The 20,144-nt window shown below is 36.0% G+C and overlaps 1 protein-coding gene across 7 annotated transcripts in view; it reads right to left on the bottom strand.

Annotated features, from left to right (window-relative positions):
• Positions 1-20,144, bottom strand: part of PPFIA2 (PPFI scaffold protein A2) — a 289,459-nt gene that overhangs the window by 117,464 nt on the left and 151,851 nt on the right. The gene's annotated exons all lie outside the window — the stretch shown is intronic.

Here is a 20,144-nt window from a genome sequence, read left to right as displayed (position 1 = left end):
TAAATTAAAAACATACAAAAGTCAGTTTTGGAGACAATGAGAAGATTCAGCTTTAAAATCTCCACCTCTGGATTTTCCATCATTGAACCACAGCTCATTTCAGGAATGAGTGAGTGAACTAATCTCTGCATGGAAAAAGAATGGTAAGGGTTTATAATTTCTATTTTACATTCAACACAAGCTATGTCAACCTGAGAGTTCCATTAATTGACAAAGGAAGATGAAGATTTGCACAAGGGGAGGTATAGACTGGATGTTAGGAAACAAGCTAAGCTTCCACTTGGTGGAAGCAACATTGCTGGAAGCATTCAAAAAAAGTGTGAATGTGGCACTTGATTTAGTAGTGGACCTGGCAGTGTTGGGTTAACAATTGGACTCAATGACTTTATAGTCTTTTCCAACCACTATTTGATGACACTAAGATGGCAACAAGATTTCTGTTATAAAAGAGAGAGAACTGAGTGCCCTGGTTAATCCTGGCAGAGTTAATTGTTTCCCAGGAGCTGTCACAGTGCTGTGTTTGGCATTTGGAATGAGAATGCTGTTGGTAACACGTTGATGTTTTCATTTTTGGCTAAATTGTGTTAATCCTAAATGAAGGACCCATTTTCTTTCCTTTTCTCATGCTCTGCCAGTGAGGAAGTATACCAAAGAAACTGGGGAGGAGCACAGCTGGGACAGGTGACCTGAAGTGACCAAAGAGACACTCCAGAATGTTATGCCCAGTGTGTAAACTGGGGGGAGTTGCTGAAAGGGAGGCTGATCTGGGTTCAGGAAGGGGAGTTTGGCATTGGTCAGTGTGTGCTGAGTACCTGCATTGTGCATCACTTGTTTGTTTTTTTTCCAATTCTTATTCTTATTCACCATTATTATTATATTTTACTTAATTTTCACCTATTATACTGTTAAGAACTGTTCTGTTTTTATTAAACTAAACTTGTTCAACAAACAAATTTTACTTCAATTCTCCTCTCCATACCAGCAGGGTGGGGGGATGACAGAGGGGAGGTTGAGTGAGTGGCTCTATGGTGTTTCATCTCCCACTGGGCTGAAAACCATGACATTCAGTAACACAGTGGACTTAAGACCCTATTTTTTTTTTTCTTTTTCAGAAATGTGGGCAGCGACTAAAGTTTTGAAATGTGTAGCCATTTACCCACACAGAAGCACACAGGCAATGTTCTTGGAAGAAAGAAAGGACGTTTCAGAGGCTCAGAGCCCGTGTAAACATCTATAAGAATCAATAATTCCAATACATTCACTGAACACAAAATCTGACAAATGCAGAACTGTTACATAGCTTTCCATCAAGAAGAATTCCTTCCTTAAATAGTTGAATCTACATCAGATTTTGAACTAAGTCTTGCAAATATTTACTTATTCAGCCATCCCCTTCTGGGTAGAAGAAATCATCCCAAGCATGGCCTGCTACTGTGAATAAGTAAATTACTATGATGACTGTGTTCCCAGATTAAGAGCTTTTTTTGAGCAAACAGAAAAATACTCAAATACCCCTTCAGTACCTGAAAAATAAAGGAAAGGCCTAAAAACTTGTTTCTGGAAAAGAACCCAAAATAACAATAGAGAACTGAGGATTATGCTAGATAAAATTTATGTATCTGATTAAGATAATTCAAACTTATTGAATGGATATGGATATAAATATTTTGGTGTAGCTTTGTGACCTAATAACCTGAATTTTATAGAGAAGTCATCTAAATTCACCAGCTGTATCATATTACTTTCATGATTTTTTAAAACAAGAGTACCACAGTATTCAAAATTATATTTCAAAATTCAGTCAGAAAGAAGCTTTAAATGCATCTGTTTACATGTTAGTTGATGTGACAGCCATTCTAGATAATGGGAAATTCAAAGATAATGGGAAGAACAAACCACTGTCAGGATTTATGATGTAATCTGCCTAGTTTTGCTGGTTCACACTTGCCATACAAAGATTAATTCCACCAGATTTTTGAAGTCAAAGAGAATCTCCAGAACAACATGAGTATTATGGCAATGGGTCAGTTTCTGGCAGTGATTTCCCCACACAGGATTACTTCATTAAGAAATCTGACACTACACGGAAGATATGGGCACAAATATGCCATGGTAGTTTTCACTTGAACCTAAGGCAATAATAATATGAATATAATTCATATGGTTTTAATGTAACCACAAAGAGTGATCCATGTATAACACTCTAATCAGTACCACATAGCCAAACACAAATGTCTTTCCCGTCATTTCCAAAATTAGCTTGAAAAATTGTCATGTAAAAGTGTAAATTTTACATGACACCAGCTAAAAAGTGCCCAGTTGGCATTCCTGGCTTCTTCACAGTTAAATTTTTTTTAATGGAAAACTGCTAAATAAAGTATGCAATCTGTTGGCTTATTCATATTTGCCCACTTCCTCTATTTAAATAATTTAGATTTGGTGCTCTGTATTATCTATTGTGGACTGATCTCTAACATTTATGCTTTCTGAAGAACAATGTCCACCCAGCAGGGATTGGTCTGTTAACACATTTACAGTAACAATAAAACAGAAGAAAAAGGGGGAGAAAAGGCATAATAGAATTAACAACAGATTTTTCTTCCTTTTTAATCCAGAATCTCCTGTGTTCTGTGAGACTCTTCAGATTATGATAAGAGATGTGAGTTGACAAAAGCTTAAAAAACTGTCTCAAGCACAAGATAATAGATGACAAAAATTCAATGTTATTTACTTGCAATCCTTAGTATCAGGCTATAAAGCTTGAGACTTCAAAGGACTTGACAGCCTCCACCCCTTAAAAAAAGCAGATATTTTAATAATTATAAAAATATAGTTTTTAAATGCTTTTAAATATATTTCTTACAATGCAGCAAATTCAATTATACAAAATGAGTAATTTTCCCGTATTTATGAACAACAATGAACTTAAAGCCTTTTTTCTTTCCCCGTAAAAAAGGCAGATTGAAAATTTAAAGGTCTCTTGTCTTGCAGATCATGTAAACTAGATTATTTCGGTTTGGAACAGATATCACAGTGAATGACAGTAACACACCCTGTTACTCTGAAATAACACTAACTGTGTTTTTAGTGCTTTGCTCCTGACTGATGGGAACACTGAGGAACAGAGGGTCTGTAAGAAAATTAAACATCTGCCAGACTAGTACTGAAAAGGGATGGGATAAAACATCACTCATAAAAACATCTGTAAACATAATAAAGCTGAATTTGTAATTCAGGTATGTGACTTAAAAAGCTCATAATCTTATATACATTAGGCTGAAACGGCAGACTGGCTTACAATGTGAATTCAGAATGTTTTACAACACACACTGGACTGTTTTTGTAGAAGTATTACTCATGTGCAACATTATGGCAGCACACTTTCCAGAACTGGGGTGAAAGTGTCATTAGTTGAGACTGTAGGGATTTTTTCCTTAAATCACACTACTGTAATATGGAAGTGAATCAGCTATATAATAAAGGGAATTATACCATCAACTTTTTTCTATTTAATAATGAATGCTTTTGTTTTGCAGATATTCATATTCACTTTTTCTAAAAGTACATAAATAATTTGCAGATATAGCTATGTTGCAGACTACAGCATATCATCATTTTCAAGTGACGTCTTCTAGCATCAGAGATATTTATACCAATATGCCTTGATAGATTAAATATTGCACTGCATAAAAACTAATGACAATTTACACCTCCACAGTTGAAAAATTTTTCATCTATCAAGAAATTAAAAGAGCAAAATATGGTCTAAAATGACAGACTATGACTAATTTAAAAAAAAAAATTATGGAAAATGGGATTGATTTTATTCTGATTAATCAGTTATTTATTTTTACAGACATTTAACTATTAAAGATGTGAAATGGTCACAGAGCAGTAGCACAAGCACAAAAAATTGCTGCATTGAAATACAAGACTACAACCTCCCACTGCCAGCACAGAGTCCGATTTTATGCTTGCCATCCTACTTCTTTTTTTTTTTTTTTTCCCTCACAAATTTAAAATAAACACAAAGTTATAAAAAGAACAAGCCTGGACAATATGCAAATTATTGAAGTGCTTTACAGACTGTACAATGGCTTCAGCACATCAATGCACACATACAACCCTCATTGTAAGGCAGATTGAGGTCAGTACATGGCCCTAAGAAATAACCTAAAATAAATCCTGACAGAGAGGATATATGAAGGGTGACTATAAGAAGTAACACATACTTACCAGTAAACAGAATAGGTCTTCTATTAAAAGACCTGGGTAAAATTCCTGGGTAAGGAATGTGCAGGTTTTTTTGGTGCCAATTCCAGATTCCTAGTCTATTTGTTTTTTAGCATCCCTGACTCACTTTCCAAACTCTTTATTTTCCTGGATTCAATTTGCTTCTCCCCAGAGCAACTTGTTGTTTTCTTCCAGGCAAACTTGACAAAATACAGCATGACCTTTTCTTCTCTCTCATTTTGTGTAACTGTCCTGACACTTGTCTCCTTCTCTGCTTTCTCAGCATTGTCTCTGGGTAAATTTTATCCATGATCACACATTTGGTTATTATTAATAGGTCAACAAGTCCCCTGTTCTGATTCAGAACCCAACCTTCCTTCCACAGTAAAATCATACTTTTTTACTCTTCCAGAATTTATACCAAATAATTAACATAAAATAATTCAACACTTTAAATTTATTTAATTTTTTTTCCAGAATTTTGCTTTTTTCCAGTTTCCAATTTTTTCATGAATTTACTCAGTATAAAACTACAGAAACAGATGAGGCTAAAGAAAGAGAAATCATGCTTAATTCTATTATTTTGAAAAACTACCAACCTCCAGAATATTAATCATACTAGATCCTAACAAAAAAAAAAATAGCAACAATCATTCATTTTGTTTATAATTTTGCAATAAAATTTAAAAACTTCAGTGGTGAAAACAAGATAATTAGTCACAGATGTTCCTCATCAGGAAATATGATGAAATGGTAATTACTGACATAGACTTTGTCCTGAGGAAAAATATACAACGTAGTTACAGATGCCAAGAAAACCAAATTAAGGAATAGTGTCTTCTGTACTAGAAATTGCATAGGCTACAAAGATCTTATTAACCTCTGTATCTTTATTGGAAATTAAGCAATAATAAAACATCTTAAAATTTTGTTAACATTCCAACTGGCATCTATTTTTTTTAAGACTACAGGGTAGTTAATATAAAACACTTTGAGGTTTTTCAGTTTTTTCTCTCTTGGCTCTCCCCTTCTCCCCCTCCTATTTCTGTCTCTCTCACTCACATTTATTGTTTAATAAAATCTGAATCATTGACTTTGGCACATGATCTTGTTTGCACTTTAATTTGAGCAGAGGTATCTCTTAATAACCAGATCATAACAAAGCAGTAGCTCAACACATAAGAAAAAATACTGCTAATCAAGAGCTCTGCAGGACTCCTGTGATAATGTTCAATAAATATGACATTTACATCAAAATACAACCTCGTTAGCAACACATTCTTTAGCTGCCCACTGGACAGGCAGGTGCTCCAGAGGCAGATTCTGCTCAGAGCCCAGGCAATCAATGCACCTTTGTCCATGTTTTGTTATTTAGTCCTTCAGGCATTGACAGTTCTGTGCAATGCAGGAGAATAGCATGACTTCTAGAAAAGCAGTATCCCAAATTTGGGATGTAGTCCATGACTTCTAAGTAGTGGTGAGTTATCTGTTCTGATGACAAATGCATGCACACCCATGAGTTTTGTTGCATGATTTGCCAGATGACCCATGTAGGTGTATGATCACCTCACATAAACATTACACAATGTATGAACTACAAGTAAGTTTTGTTGATTTTTCACATAATTTACATGACTCCACCTAACACTATCCATGTTTCTCCATAAAAAGGAAAAATTAGAAATCGACGAACACAGAGATTTATTTATTTTTTAAAGTTCTATTTAAAATATTTACTACAAGACTGTGTCAGAGGATGGTTTTCTACCTAATCTTCACACACCTACTTCAGAAACAGTTGGGCTTGTTTGAAGTGTGACCGTCACTTTGAAAACTAAATCACATTTGCTGATCCAGGTCTAGTGCTCTTACTTTTGTTATGCTTTGAACAACTCCAGTTGCCTTTGAGGTGCTGCAGAGCTCCTGTTTCTGTTTGAAGTTCACTATCCTACCACATTACTACCAATTCAATGTTACATCTGCCCCCTTTTACTACATTGTGTCTACTAATAGCTAAATAAACACACTGATAACTAAATAAACATGATAATGTTCATGACAGAGTATTTGTGACAACTTTGAGCTCTTAGGAAAGCTCTGTTTAGGATTACAGGTACAACCACAAGATATGATGGAGTCATATGAAGAGTACAGAAAATAAAAATTGTCATTCTAAGGTAGTATTTTAGTGAAATTCATGCACAATCACAAATTCACACATACAGACTATTAAATATGCTGACCAATATATTTAAATCTCATAAAAAGCTAGATTTAGACAATAATAGTCACATAAATCCTGCAGAAAATGGTACCTCACTAGTTCTCCATTCTCTAGGGAATGGATGAACTTTTCTACTAGTGAAAAAAAAAAATAAAAACAGTGGGACTTAGTTAAGTATAGTGAAGAAAACTGCTAATTACAATAGCAATCATGCTATACTTCACAAACTTTGATTTAGAGACATAATCCTCTCAGTCTGAACCCCTAAAATCCATGTCATCACAAAAAGATAGTAGTTTAGAATGCATTTAGTATACAGCCAAAATATGTGGGTTATATCTGTTACAGGCAATCACCTAGCTTAATACTAGTAAATTTATATTATTTGACAAGGGCTGTGACAAGGAGAAATAAAAGAATCCCAGGAAAAAGAAACAAAGTGGTCTCTGGAGAAGGCTCCAGAGAGTCATGTTACACCCAGCGTCTACGTCCTAGCTGCCCATAAAACTGTCTCAGTTGCAGCCATGCACCTACAACCCAGCCCAGCTTCAGCTGTCTCACAGGAACCACAGCTATCTCACAGTTTGTCTGCAAACCATCTGTGGGTAATCTGGCAGGAAAAATCCCTCCCCGGGTGCTAAACCAGTTTGGAAAGGTAATGAATGCTTCAATAAACTTGGGCAGAGCACCCTGTAGTGTCTCGACCTGCTTGATGAACTGGAAATCTGACTTGGTGCGCCAAAAGGCTTGCTGCCTGCGCTAAACTTAGCATGTAACCATCATATTACTAAAAGTCCTGAAGATACTGATGTGGGTAGTCAACTATTTTAGCACTACTGGCATGCAAGAAAATCAGTTCACATTACAGAGCTGAAGATGACACCTTGCATCTCCTCATTTTGAATCAATTGGTTTTCAATTTTCTGTAAAGCTGTGTCTTGTCTAAAATTTCCATTTCCAGCCTTTATTATTTAAAATTTTACTAGCAATGTTATGAGAAAGTAATTTTGATTTAAAGAGAAATATATATATGTCTTATGCCCTAAGTAAGCAATGTATTCTATGTACTTAAATTCTTTAAATTTTTTAGTTATTTTTCAGCTGCATTCAGTGGTAAAAAAAAAAAAAAGACTATAATAATTAAAATTCAGTGACAGCTTCACAGTGTTCATTACCCCCTTAGACATTAATGAAAATACCCCAACCCACTCCTCTCCCCAAACTCCAAACAAACCAAACCCCAAAGCATTGCAATAAACACTTTCTCAGCTCAAAAAACCCCACTTTCCCAGGCATGAGAACTGAATGAAGAAATTTTGCAAAAACATAAAAAAAGCTATTCATCTTTGCACTTTATATATACAGACAAGCAAGCCCAAAACTGTAGAAATAAAAATACTTGAAAACATCCTTGCCCTCTGATTATGTTGAGCTTTGCATAAAGTTTATTTTTTCTTTTGCCTCAGGGTGCTATTCAACTTGATTTTCATTTTTTTCTACAAATTATGTGGAGATTTTAAAAAATTTGCCTGTTACTGCATAGCTTATGTAAAACTGTATGAACATATGTACATGCATTGTTCACCAGATCTTCAGATAACATTATGCCTAGGACCTTACATGTATCCAAATTTTTAAATAAAAATTAAAAGTTATTTAAATTTCTTTAAATTATTCTCTGAAGACCTCCTCTGTAATAACTGAATAGTATTTCATGGATATCTTTTGTGAGGGATTGGCATTTAAGAAAAAAGTAGAAAACACCCATGGAAGTTAAGGCTGCTGGAGGCTGATGGGAATTTTTTTCTCCTGGCAGCTAGCCATTTCTGAGAACTGACAGTAGTTTTGACCATTGAAAAGTGAGATCAGCCTGTGAACACCACCCTTTAACACCTAAACCCGTGAATTTCTGTTCTTTTTTCGTTTCTGGCTTTGAAAGGTAACAGAACTCCGGCTGGAGAACCCCGCTCCCCCTGCCCAGGCCCGTGAGACATGGCGGGGGCTGGGCTGGGCCTGCTGGGGTTCCCGGGCAGGGGATGGAGCCTGAGGGGATTTCCTCGGCCCCGGCCCCGGCCTGGGCTCTGCTGCGGCCCCTCCTGGGAAAGCTCTGGGTCCTGTTCCAGCAGGGTGGCTGAAGCCTTTCCCAGGGGCGCTGGGCAGCCGAGCTGAAATCCAACACCATGAATACCTGCTGCAGTTTGGGCCAGATTTTAACCCTTTTACTACCCAGATGAGACCTGCAGATTTAATCCTTTTTCCAGAGAGAGGGAACATGTAGAGACAAGATAAATCATGAAAGTCAGTAAAAGAAGGAATCAAGCCTCAGATGGAAGGAGAATGAGAAGATGCTTTAATAAGCTGAAATATTCTTTTGTTAAAGCCATGGAGATGAACAATAATGTTCTGGAAAAAACCTCCTTTAATTAATAAAAGAGTATTTTGGGAGGAATGAAGTATTTCAAAGTGTAGATATGTGTAAAAGTAATCTATTGATTAAGCTGAGCAGATAATGTAGTTGTAATCCTATGAAATGCTGGAACAGAAAAAGAGAAGTAAGAGTTGATGGAGACACTTAGCCTCCAGAAAAAAGGATAAAACCTCTGTTCCCAGAGATGATCACAGAAATAGATGAAGTGAACTTTTGCCTTTGAATACCTCATCCTTAAAATTACACCCCTTGAGTTCATGGCCCATGAACACACCTCAGGATGATGTGAAAATGGGAGGAGGGCCTGACGGCAGAGTTTTCTGGGCGGCTGCCATCATGGGAATGAAATCCATGAGAAAACTGTTTTCTTGTAGAAAACTCTCCATGGGATTACAAAAAGAAACTTCTTTTCTCTACAAAGACTGATTAAAGGACTATTATATAGTTAGTACTGTTTTAACCACCAACTTTTGTCTCTATGTTGTCAGACAAGGGAATAGTTAAGTGGTGGAGAGGAAGGGTTTCTGGAGGTTTTATACTGGTTGCTTATTCTTGTAGTTTTGTTAATAAACTTTCTTTATTCTTTTTGAGTTTAAAACCTGGTTTTCCTTTCTCCTAATCCATATCTCACAGCAAGAAATAAGTAAGTTTTCTAGTGATTTTTTTTAGCTAGTGCTTCAAAACCATGACATATTTATAAAACACTTAAAAACAAATCTTTGTTTTGGTTATCAGAGGTAATGGACAGAATCATTCATATAACTGATGCCTTCTTCTCCGTTACTGTGTCCGGTATCATAATTTTGTTTTATCTGTTGATAAAATTTCTGTATTCAGACTTCTGTATACTGGAAGAATTGACCAAAACCATGAATTTTAGAAACTTCATCTTTATTATCTGAATGTGGTTAACTGGATGTCTTAAGCAAAAAGGGAGAAATGCACATACAAATTGCTTAACATGCTTTTGTTCTTCTAAGAATATTTGCTGTAATTTGCAATATTGCCAATTCTGTGTGATCAGTCAATGAACCTCTACCATGAAATGAAGCTCATTGAAGACAGACAAGGATGATAAACCCATGAAGCTTATAAAGAATTCTGGAAATAGCCACAGCTGTCATATAGGAATTTCCCTCAACACCAAGGGGACCAGTGGGTGGCCTTTAGTGCAGATAAATGGCTGTGTCAGTTGAGGGCCAACTTGTTGTGTAGATGGACTTTTCTAAAGTAACAGAAAGCCTTACTTTCCTGAGCCAGACAGATCAGCATGGGGGTGCTGTATATATGGCTCCCATATATACAACCCAACAATTATAATTACTGAGCAAATAGAAAAAGTTACATAGAGGAGAGCAACATGTTTAAGCTGACTTCAACCTATTCACTCCCTTCCAGCAGGCAGAAATGCCCAGTGTAATGACTTCAGATGACTGACTTTCAAATGTCAGCCATGCTTAGAAGTCCACTAGTAAACTTCTTTTGAAGGGAAAAGAACTAAACTATCAAAACTTGACACAGAAAGTTGGTACTTTCACATAATTTTAAAATATTAATAAACCCAAATATATCATCCCATGTCTACAGAGCTCTGGAAAGTTTTGCCACCATCAGTATGATACTTGGAAACATTTTCTCATTGAGGTCAAATATACTAAGCATTGCCTTTGGCTGATCCAAGTGAAAATAACGAAACTTTCCCGTCAGTTCTTATGCTATAACACTTCATGTAAAGAAAAAAAAAAATTGTGTTAAGTACACAAAATAAGTAAGTTAAGGGACAAGGCAGAGACAACATGACAACATGACAGATAATTGGCTTCAGCTACACAATGCATAATCCATTTTCCAGGTAAATCAACTGGAATGGGAAAAGCCAGACATCACAGCCACCTGGGCTGACAAATAGGGATCCCAGTGGATACACTTTCACAGAGTAGCATCTAGAGTTTCCTGGGGCTGTCCTCTGTGTTGTGTGTGTGCTTTCCTTCAGTGCTTTGATTGCTGCCCCCTCCTTTACAGAGTTTTGGAGCACCAATATGGACCATGCTCATCTTTGTGTCAAAGTAACATTGTGACTATAAACACAGCAAATGCATTCCTCCTTTCTGAGTAACACTAAGGTCTTCTTTTCAGCAAAATGAAGGAGCTCTGAAAAGTCCATTGAACTGAAAGCAGGAAAGCAAGCAAACAAAATAATGGCAGAGATATGAACAGTAACTGAAACCAATGGGAATAAAACTAAAGTACGAAAACAGTAAGTCTGTAATTCCCAAGTTGCAGCAGGAGCTGTCCATACAAGTGGAGAATAAAAAAATTACTCTGCAGATGGCTGTTGTATCATCTGGTTGATATTTAAGACTCAAGATGTCCTGCAGGAGCTTCCATTCCCTGGCTCCCTCACTGCGTTAGGAGCTCCCCAGTTTTTTGCCATAACATTGTCCCTTCCCTTGCCTTCCTTGTCCTGATCTTGGGAAAATGCTTCTGCTCAGGCCAAATAAGTTAATTTATACAATCAGAACACTTCATCTGCTCTGTTTACAGCTGGAGAGTTCATGGTAACATGAGCTGCGACAGAGATAGTATAAAGAAGACCTCATTGTTAGTTTCCTCTCTAGAGTGGAGAATGAACTCACAGTTTGCTAGAGGCCAGTTCTTCAGAAAAATGTAGTTTTCCATAGAACTCTGTATAAACCTTTCCTGCTCCTCAGATGTACTAATACATGAATAACCACAAAAACATCACAATTTTTGTCATGTGAGAATTCAAGGCAAGGCCATGAAGAGGAGAGAATCACATGCCTCCAGGGATACTTTGGAGTGTTTTGGACTAGCTAAAAAATACAAATATAATTCACATGTCCACAGTTGCTAAAAGGGAATTATGCCACAAGATAGTTCCTGAAAACCTGTCTCCTTACCCCTTAAGGCATATTTTCTTTGCAGAGGCAACTAAATCTATTAAATGAAGAAACCACCCCTAAGTGCATGTCACCTGAACAGCTGGTCCTGGAGTTAGAGTTAAATGAGATCTTCAAACTCTTCCATTTGAAAAAGTTTGGTCTTGTCCTCAAAGGCATGTCAGAACAGGAAAATTCACATGAATGCTGCACTACTTTTGGGCAGGAGGTCATGAGACCAGACTGACAGACTATGTCACCGAGATCAAATCTCAGTTCAGAAATACTAAACAGATTCTGACCTCTTCATCCTAATTTTACCTTTCACCTACTTTTACCAGTTTCATTTGGATTTGGGTTCTGAGTTAAAAGAGATGTAAATGTGTGAGAAAAGAAAAATGAGGAAAGATTACCAGGTGACTGCACAGACTTGTGACAGACTTTCCAGCTACAGTCCAAGTAATTTATGATAAACTCTTGTTGTTTTAAACAGCCAGGCAGGTAATTCACATATTGATTAACTGGATCTAATAGCAAAAAATACAAATTGAAAAACTGCATCTTCTCAATTATAGTTATCAATCAAAATCGATTCCTTTCCAAGATAAATACTGATGTTTACTTAATATTTTAAAATAAATTCAGTTGAAGGGGTTAGTTCTCTATCTATCTTGATCTGCTCCAAGAGAAATATCAGACATTGTTTATGGAACAAATCAAAATACATTATGAAATTGGAGGATGATATTTAAAGAAGAAAACTATTTCAAATGTTACAGTTCCTTATAAGACTTCAGTAATGATATTTTCTAGAAAAAAGGTCAAAAATCCTTCTGAAACTAAATAGAAATATAAAAATCCTTCTGCATGACTGCAAGAAGAATTAGACCATCGTAAGCTTAAGCTAATAACATTCAATTAATTGTCTAATTATTTTACTCCATCAAAATAATGGGTCAAAAAGAGTCAGGGTCAAATTTTCATCTGATGAAAATGAGCAAAATATATTCAAATCAATACTAAATTACTTACATAATTCACCAGAAAAATTAGACCATTTTAGAGCTACTTCTCTCAGTTTTGAAAGGCAGTAAGACTTTTTTGGCAATGCGCACATGCTATTTTTATTTCTTTGATTATTTTGCAAAGTGGAAACAGTTCTGCTTCTATGCTTATAATCTTGTCCCACTTTTGCTTCCCTTCTCTCTCTCCCTAGCAGGGATCATGCCCTTTAAGGGGAGACATGGAATGGTCTCATGACAAGAAGTTATCAAGGACTTATGGGAGGAAACCAGCCTCCCAGCACACGCTCTGCATCTAAATCTAAGCTGGCATCCATACTTTGAAGTATCTTAATTGATTCAGTTCTTCAAAACTGATCTGTCTATTGCTCAAGTGCAGTATTAGCTGAATCCATAAACCATGGCAAAATTAAAATAGCAGTTTTGATCCTCACCTGGAGAATGTGTTCATGGAGAGAACAGAAGAAATGAAATAAGGCTATGTCTTCAAAGATATTTTTCAAATTAGTATTTAAAAAAAACCAGAGACACTAATTACTTTTCTGCAAAATTTCTTATGATTTTTTATTGTCCAGTTTTCAGAATCATATTAGTAGTATTCTGAAACCAGAAGTTTAGACAGAGGTAGACTGATCCTGAGAAGTTTTTAAAACTAAGATCTGAGAAGGATTTATTTTTCAATTTGAATAAAGTCTGCAATATGTCCAATTGCAAACATAATAAAGCCAAGAAGTAGCTGAATTTGCATCAAAATTAAGAAGTCATGGTAGTAACATTTATGCATTATTTCTCTGACGAATAATCTATTCATATAATAAAATATATATTTAAGAGAAAGTTTTGCAGATCACAGGATGCCTTGCTAGAAGTACCTTCACTAGCCTTCTTTCTGCTCAATTCTCCCAAAACATTTATTTTTTTCTTTCTGTTTCACTATTAAATATTTATCTTATTTCAAATCATCTGTCTCTTCACATTTGTCTCATATAATTATGCCTTTCCCTACATAAAATACAAGACAGGGAGTAGTGAAATAAGAAGACAGTTGATGCTAATAATTTGATATTGTTTGGTATATAAAATGTGTATCTGAAGGATAGAGCTATACAGATCAAAAAATATATTTTATGTAATAAATACAATAATTTTATATAAGAAAGATCAGACAAAAATAACTGATGGATGATGAACTTTCCTGAAGTTTTTTTCAGGTGTTTTTGTTTGTTTGGTTTGGGGTTTTTTTTCTTTGTTTCTCATTTTGGGCTTGTTTTATTTACTTTGATTAAAAGGCACCTATAATTTAATCAGAAAAGAAGAAAGTTGCAAAATTCATTGCATCACTACCTAGATAACTTTTACTAGGCTTACTACATATGAATGAAATAACAATGGTGCAATTCAAAGGTCAGGAGAAATTCAAAATCTACAGAAAGATCATATTCCCAATTCTGTTTTTTTGCAAACAGAAACTACTTCATATTATAGCAGCATGAATATAAATGTACCATTGGAAGGAGAGTTTCTCTTAATTTCTTTTAATGGGTTGCCATTAATGCTCAAAGAAAATAACTATGTTGTGTTTTAGATACACTGTCTAGAGTTCTCATGGTATAGATTTTTTCACAGGCATTTCCTTTGGGAAATTGAAATCAAGTCTAATCCTTGCATTAATATTATATTCCACCATTATTGTATAAAGCATTTGTGTACTTTCAAGCCAGTCACTTCCTTGAGGCACCAAGGAAACTCAGGACACAATCTTTGGTGCAGACTTTTTCCTCTGGTCTGTCACTTGCAATATCAGTATGTTTTCCAATTACTTCTAAGTCCAGTCTGCTGTAAGCATGAAACAAGTGCTTAAGTAATACTGACCTTTGAAATAATTCCTTTTCTTTCTCAGGGCATGTTTGTTTCTCATTCTAGAAGACAACTATTAGCAATTTAATAAACCAGAACTATTGGCTGGGGAAACAATTACAAGAAAATTTCCATCTCACCACTCAAAATGTAATATATTGCTATATGTAATTACAGTAAAAGGGCTATATTAGAAGAGTGTAGAAGTGTTATTTAAATGCCAGTACCAGGATTACTGTTGTCTAGAAGCTGAGCTCTTACCAAGTTGATTGGTTGAATCAGCAGTTAGGACCTTTCTCTTAAAATATTTAATTAAGTGCAATATATAGCTTGGTGCGACATTGATTATTTCACTGACTTGGAACTTAACCAAAAGTCTAAGGAGTTCACAAGTATATCTGGTAATATAACCTCTATAAATTCCCAAAGTGGAATGAATCATTTTCTCATCAACAGTTTAGATATGCCTGACATACAGCATCAAATCTGGGCTAATCTGAAATGTCCAGACCACGTGACAGGTGCCACCTGTTACACCATCATTCATAGTTTCAACTGCTGGAACTCAAGATACCTTAGGAAGGGGCACATCTCTCCCACTTTAAGCTTCTCTGAGACATCTTTCCAATAAAACTTCACATTTCCGTGAAAAGATCAGTTTTCAATTTGGAGAACTGTGCCACTGAAAATTCCTTCTCCACTCCCACTTCTCCATCTCAGATCATGTTCCTCCCCAACAGCCGCCAGCCCCTATTCCCACTGGGGTCTTCCACACTCCATGCTTAATGAATCATGATTATTTTACCCCTTCCAGTCCATGGCTGCCCTTTTCAATTTAATTTTTATTCTAGTCCAGGAACTTTTCCCCTGGGAGAGCTTCCTCTGCTTCCCTTGGTTCCAGGAACAGCATCACAGCAGCAAGAAAGGTTACCAGCTTCACTAAACAAAAGCTGTACTCCATAAACATTGCATATTTCTAAACACAGAAATAATCTGATTCTGGGCTGATTTATTTTTCACACATCCTGGGATGGATGTCATTCTCTTATTTTTTCAAAGGAATCTAACAACCCCCTTTTGCCAAATGAGTTATTTCCCTGCCATTAATAGCTGATAGCTCCTCTGGATACCTCTTCTTCAAGACAAATGCAAATTACAGGAGATAGTAAAGGAAAGTATCTAGAAGGATCATTGTTATCTAAAAAACTATTTCCTGTATATTAGATTTCTGCCATGAGAAGATTTTGTCCACCTGTTTTCTGGGGATAGGGCTAAGCTTTTTCTCAGAAATAATCGAAAGGAAAAATGCTGCCAAACCAATGAAAACCTGCTTTTCTCCCCAAAGCATAGTTCTTTCCATTTCCAGATCTTCCTTCTGTGGCTGTGGGGAGCTACAGCCTTTGGCTGTAAGCTCCCTGCACAAACTGTGCCTCAGAAGTAGGGAAGGAAACAAAACAAACAAACAAAAAAAGAGAAAAATAGTGGCAAGTTCTAGAAGAAAACATAAGATTAAAAAAATGAATTAAAAGGTGTGAAATAACTTAGATTATCATCTGAGAATTGTTTCTTGCAAATCCTTGAAAATGCTGCCACAATTTCGAATTCCTGATTTCCATTTTGCAATTTTCAGTCTCTCATATCAATGCATTGGGTCTGTCCCAGGCCAAATGCCATGGGAAAGTGTTGGAATGCTTGCAAAGCAGTGCTGGGACAGCGATGCTGTGCATGTAGGAGCATTACCAGCAGTGTGCTGCCACATGCTTCAGGTCCAGGACACCCCACTGCTGCCAAGGCGTATGCTTGCCAGTGATCCATGTCCCCAGTTGCAAGGCATTGCTGCTATCTCTTTCTGCCTCCTGAGTTAACACACTTGGCACAGCTGGCCCAGCAGCAGATCTGCCAGCTTGTTGCCTGTCCCAAGATCTGAAGCAGAGGCAAAAGTGCTGGGCTGCACAGATTTGAGATTTGCTGGCCCTGTGGCAGGGAAGTGAGAGGTGAGGGCCAAAGACCAGTGTCATGCTGAAAATACACAGCTGCACAGTCACTGAGAAGAAATCAAACCTGCTTTTCTTTTTACAAGTTTATTTGTGAATGAAGTAACTCCTGAAGACTTTAAACTACATAGTTTGTGAAAATCTTGAGAAAAGAAACCTCCCTGCATTTTTTTTTTTCCTTCCATGGACATAAGTAAGACGTCTATGTGTCCAGAGGGTCTGAGGCTTGAAAGTGTCAGGTGATCACATCAAATGGGTTTCTAGCCTCAAGGGGTAGGTCACTGTTTGGTAAATGCCTGATTTCTGTAAAAAAATGTGCTGAAGTAGCTGATCTGAAAGCTCAAAGTGTTTCACAACAATCTGAGAAAGGCTGGACACCTGTAATTATGTTTTGGCTTCTGACTTTTTACTTCCTCTCTGTAGCAGTTCTGGAGTACTCTTTCCTCTTGATCTCAGAAATGTTTCCAACAGAGAAAAAAAAAATTATCTCTGCTTCAGAACAAAGCCATTTGGTATCAATTTAAAGAAAATACATGCTCAGCTTATTCAAATGAACAATCTTATGTAAAAAGCAGGATTTAATATTTGATTAAAAAAACCCTTGAAAGTACAGTTTTGATTTCATATAGGAGGAAAATATATATGCTGATGATTTAAGGCATTACCAAAGCTTTTACCCTTTGCCCCCTCCTTACTGTTACCCTCCCAAAATGCCTTTTGAAAAAGTGTGAAGGACTAAGATTGCTGATGATGAAAACCAGCAATTTTATAAGATGCTGCATAACTGCTGAATTTGACAAAATATAAAGAAATTGCTGTCTTCCTACAGACTTCCTGTATAAGATATCTATAGATATGTTCTACATCTTGGCTAAAGCCATAAAATAATAATAAGAAAAAATGATGTTAAAAATTTAAGCACATTAAGCTTTGTGATTAATAAAAGCGTCTACCCAAAAAAGCAGTCTGAATCAGATGTGCTGGAATTCAAAAGACCTAGCATTTCAGAGTACTTAAGCTCTGAAACTCCTGACTCGCTCAAAGAATTTCTGAAGGTACGTGTCTGTTTTGAGAAAACAAACGTGGCTTTTCCATGAAAGAGGAGTGTTACGGCTGATGGGTCAAGAACAAAATGCATTGTGTTTGCACTTGACTAAAATGAAACAGTTTTCTTTTCAATTACATGCAGTGAAGTATGTTTTCATTTATGATATAGCTCAATTTTGTTTTACAAAAACACAGATTGGAGTTCTGTTTTGAATGAATAAACACAGCACGTTTAATATCTGTCACCACTTTCTTTTGTATTTTGCTGTTTACATTTTCACTGTGGACCTTAAAGAGCTGTGAAGAAAAGAAGTACTAGTGCTGCAATTTTGCAGAAGCTCAGGGCCAGTCAGCCACAGCAACTGGATCTGCATACAAAGTGTCCTGTCTATGCAATGCTTCCTGACATCATGTAATGGCATTGAGATACCTCAGTATGATAGACTGCCCTAAGTGACTCTACAGCCATCAGTAATGTTCATCCAGCCACTTTATAATGTGAGTGTACTGTAAGCTTACACCTGATAGTCCTATCAAGCAATGAATGGTGTTTATGAAGTATACAGCAACTGGAGTAGTTGTTTAAAGACCATCCTATTCAAAAACACAGATAGATAGATAGATAGATAGATAGATAGATAGATAGATAGATAGATAGATAGATAGATAGATAGATAGAATCATGATTTGGGATATCTTGCATGAATGACAGCAAACCTAGCAGTTAATATCCTACTAAACAATACAGAGGAGAATAATCTGAAAAGCATTTAATTATTGTATATAATATTCCATTTCTTCCCTCAGCTTTTGCCGCATGAAGACTTGGTAATAGTAAAAGATAGAAAAAAGTTTATGTGGAAATAAAGGTAAATTGAAGTCTATAATTATGAAGGTGTACGCTTCACAGAACAACAGCATACAGATTAGAACTTTTAATAAGTGGGAACCTGTACACAAAGTTGCACCTTGAAAACCACCATGATATCTGAATTCTCAATTTTGAATATATAGCAGTTTCTTCCTGAACTTCATCTTTATTGCAAGCCTTGCAGTGTATTTCCATTAAGCAGAATGACTACTACTACTACTGCTCCTACTACTACTACTACTATATACCCTTTATATCTAAAAACCCGCTTAAATTTTTTTATAATAAGATTAAGAAATGTTACTCAGGCTTAAGAAAGCCTTTTTAATATTTTAGCATATATTGTCTCATGAACAATCTATTCTATGTTTTCTTTATGGTTTTAGCATTTCAAACACTACTTCTAGGTGAGTAGCTCTAGAAATAAATTTTGGGTCTGAGATTAAGAGCCAGAAAAGCCAAATGAAATGCATTGTACCTTTCTGACTAAGTAACTGAGGTTTATACTTAATTGCAACTTAATTATTAATGCCATGTAATTAAAATGGTGAACCAGTGCAATATACACCGATTGAAAATTTTATGGTTTTGAGGCTATCCTCTGTAGTTATCCCTTTTTCAATAGGCAGAAATACAAGGTTGTGCAATTCACAGTAATCAGAAGAAACATTTCAGAATAATGTAGCACAATAATTGAAAATTTACCATGCATTTGAACAATTTCAGCTGCAGATTTGACAGTCTTAATGCCCACTGTTAAAACTATGGTTCAATTTGGTAACTGGGGGGTTGGCATTGAATGGAATAAAATAAATTATTTACTTGATTTTGTACTTGTAAAGTAGAACTGACTTGCCTTCCTGTCCTCCCTGCAAGATGCTGGGTGAAAGGCTGAGCGCAGATTTCCACTTTTTGCTCTTGCTCAAGTGCATTTGGATGTCATATAGATGTTGACAAGGATTATATTCTATCTCCGAAGAGGAATCTTTTATAACTAACAGAAATTTTCAACATTATTAATTATAAATTCAAAAATCCTAGAATAATAAAATGTTTGGGGTTGGAAAGGACCTTAAAGATCATCTAGTTCCAACTCCCTGCCACAGGCAGGGGTACCTTCCACTAGAACAGATTGCTCAAAGACTTAAAGATCTCAAATGATTTTGAAGTAACAGCATGGACTTCTATAACTATATTGGAAATACTGCATTTTTCCATGCTCATCATTTCTGCCATGTTATTGTCTTTCTATATTCCTAGCTATTGTCTGTCTACATTAGTAGCTTCCATTAAAAATGGTACAATTTGCAAACTGGAATACTAAAACTGCACTGGAGAAGTTAAAGTCATGTTGAAAATCCAAAAGAGATTGGAGATTAATCATACACTATGTATTGAGGAAGTGTTTTTCCTTTGTACAGAAACAAGTTTGAAAATTGAATCAAACAGCACAAATCATAGCCAAGAATTTATAATAATGATCTATTCCAGGAATGTATGCAGGAATCCACAATGATTCAGATGGTCAGATGCAGTATCTTCTAAGAATGCAGTGTAAAAATTTCCTG

This window comes from Cyanistes caeruleus, chromosome 4 (genome assembly GCF_971803275.1).
Source record: "Cyanistes caeruleus chromosome 4, bCyaCae1.hap1.1, whole genome shotgun sequence".
Taxonomy (NCBI): Eukaryota; Metazoa; Chordata; class Aves; order Passeriformes; family Paridae; genus Cyanistes; species Cyanistes caeruleus.
The sequence above is the reverse complement of the archived record's forward strand: the minus strand, read 5'-3'. Positions and strand labels throughout refer to the sequence as shown.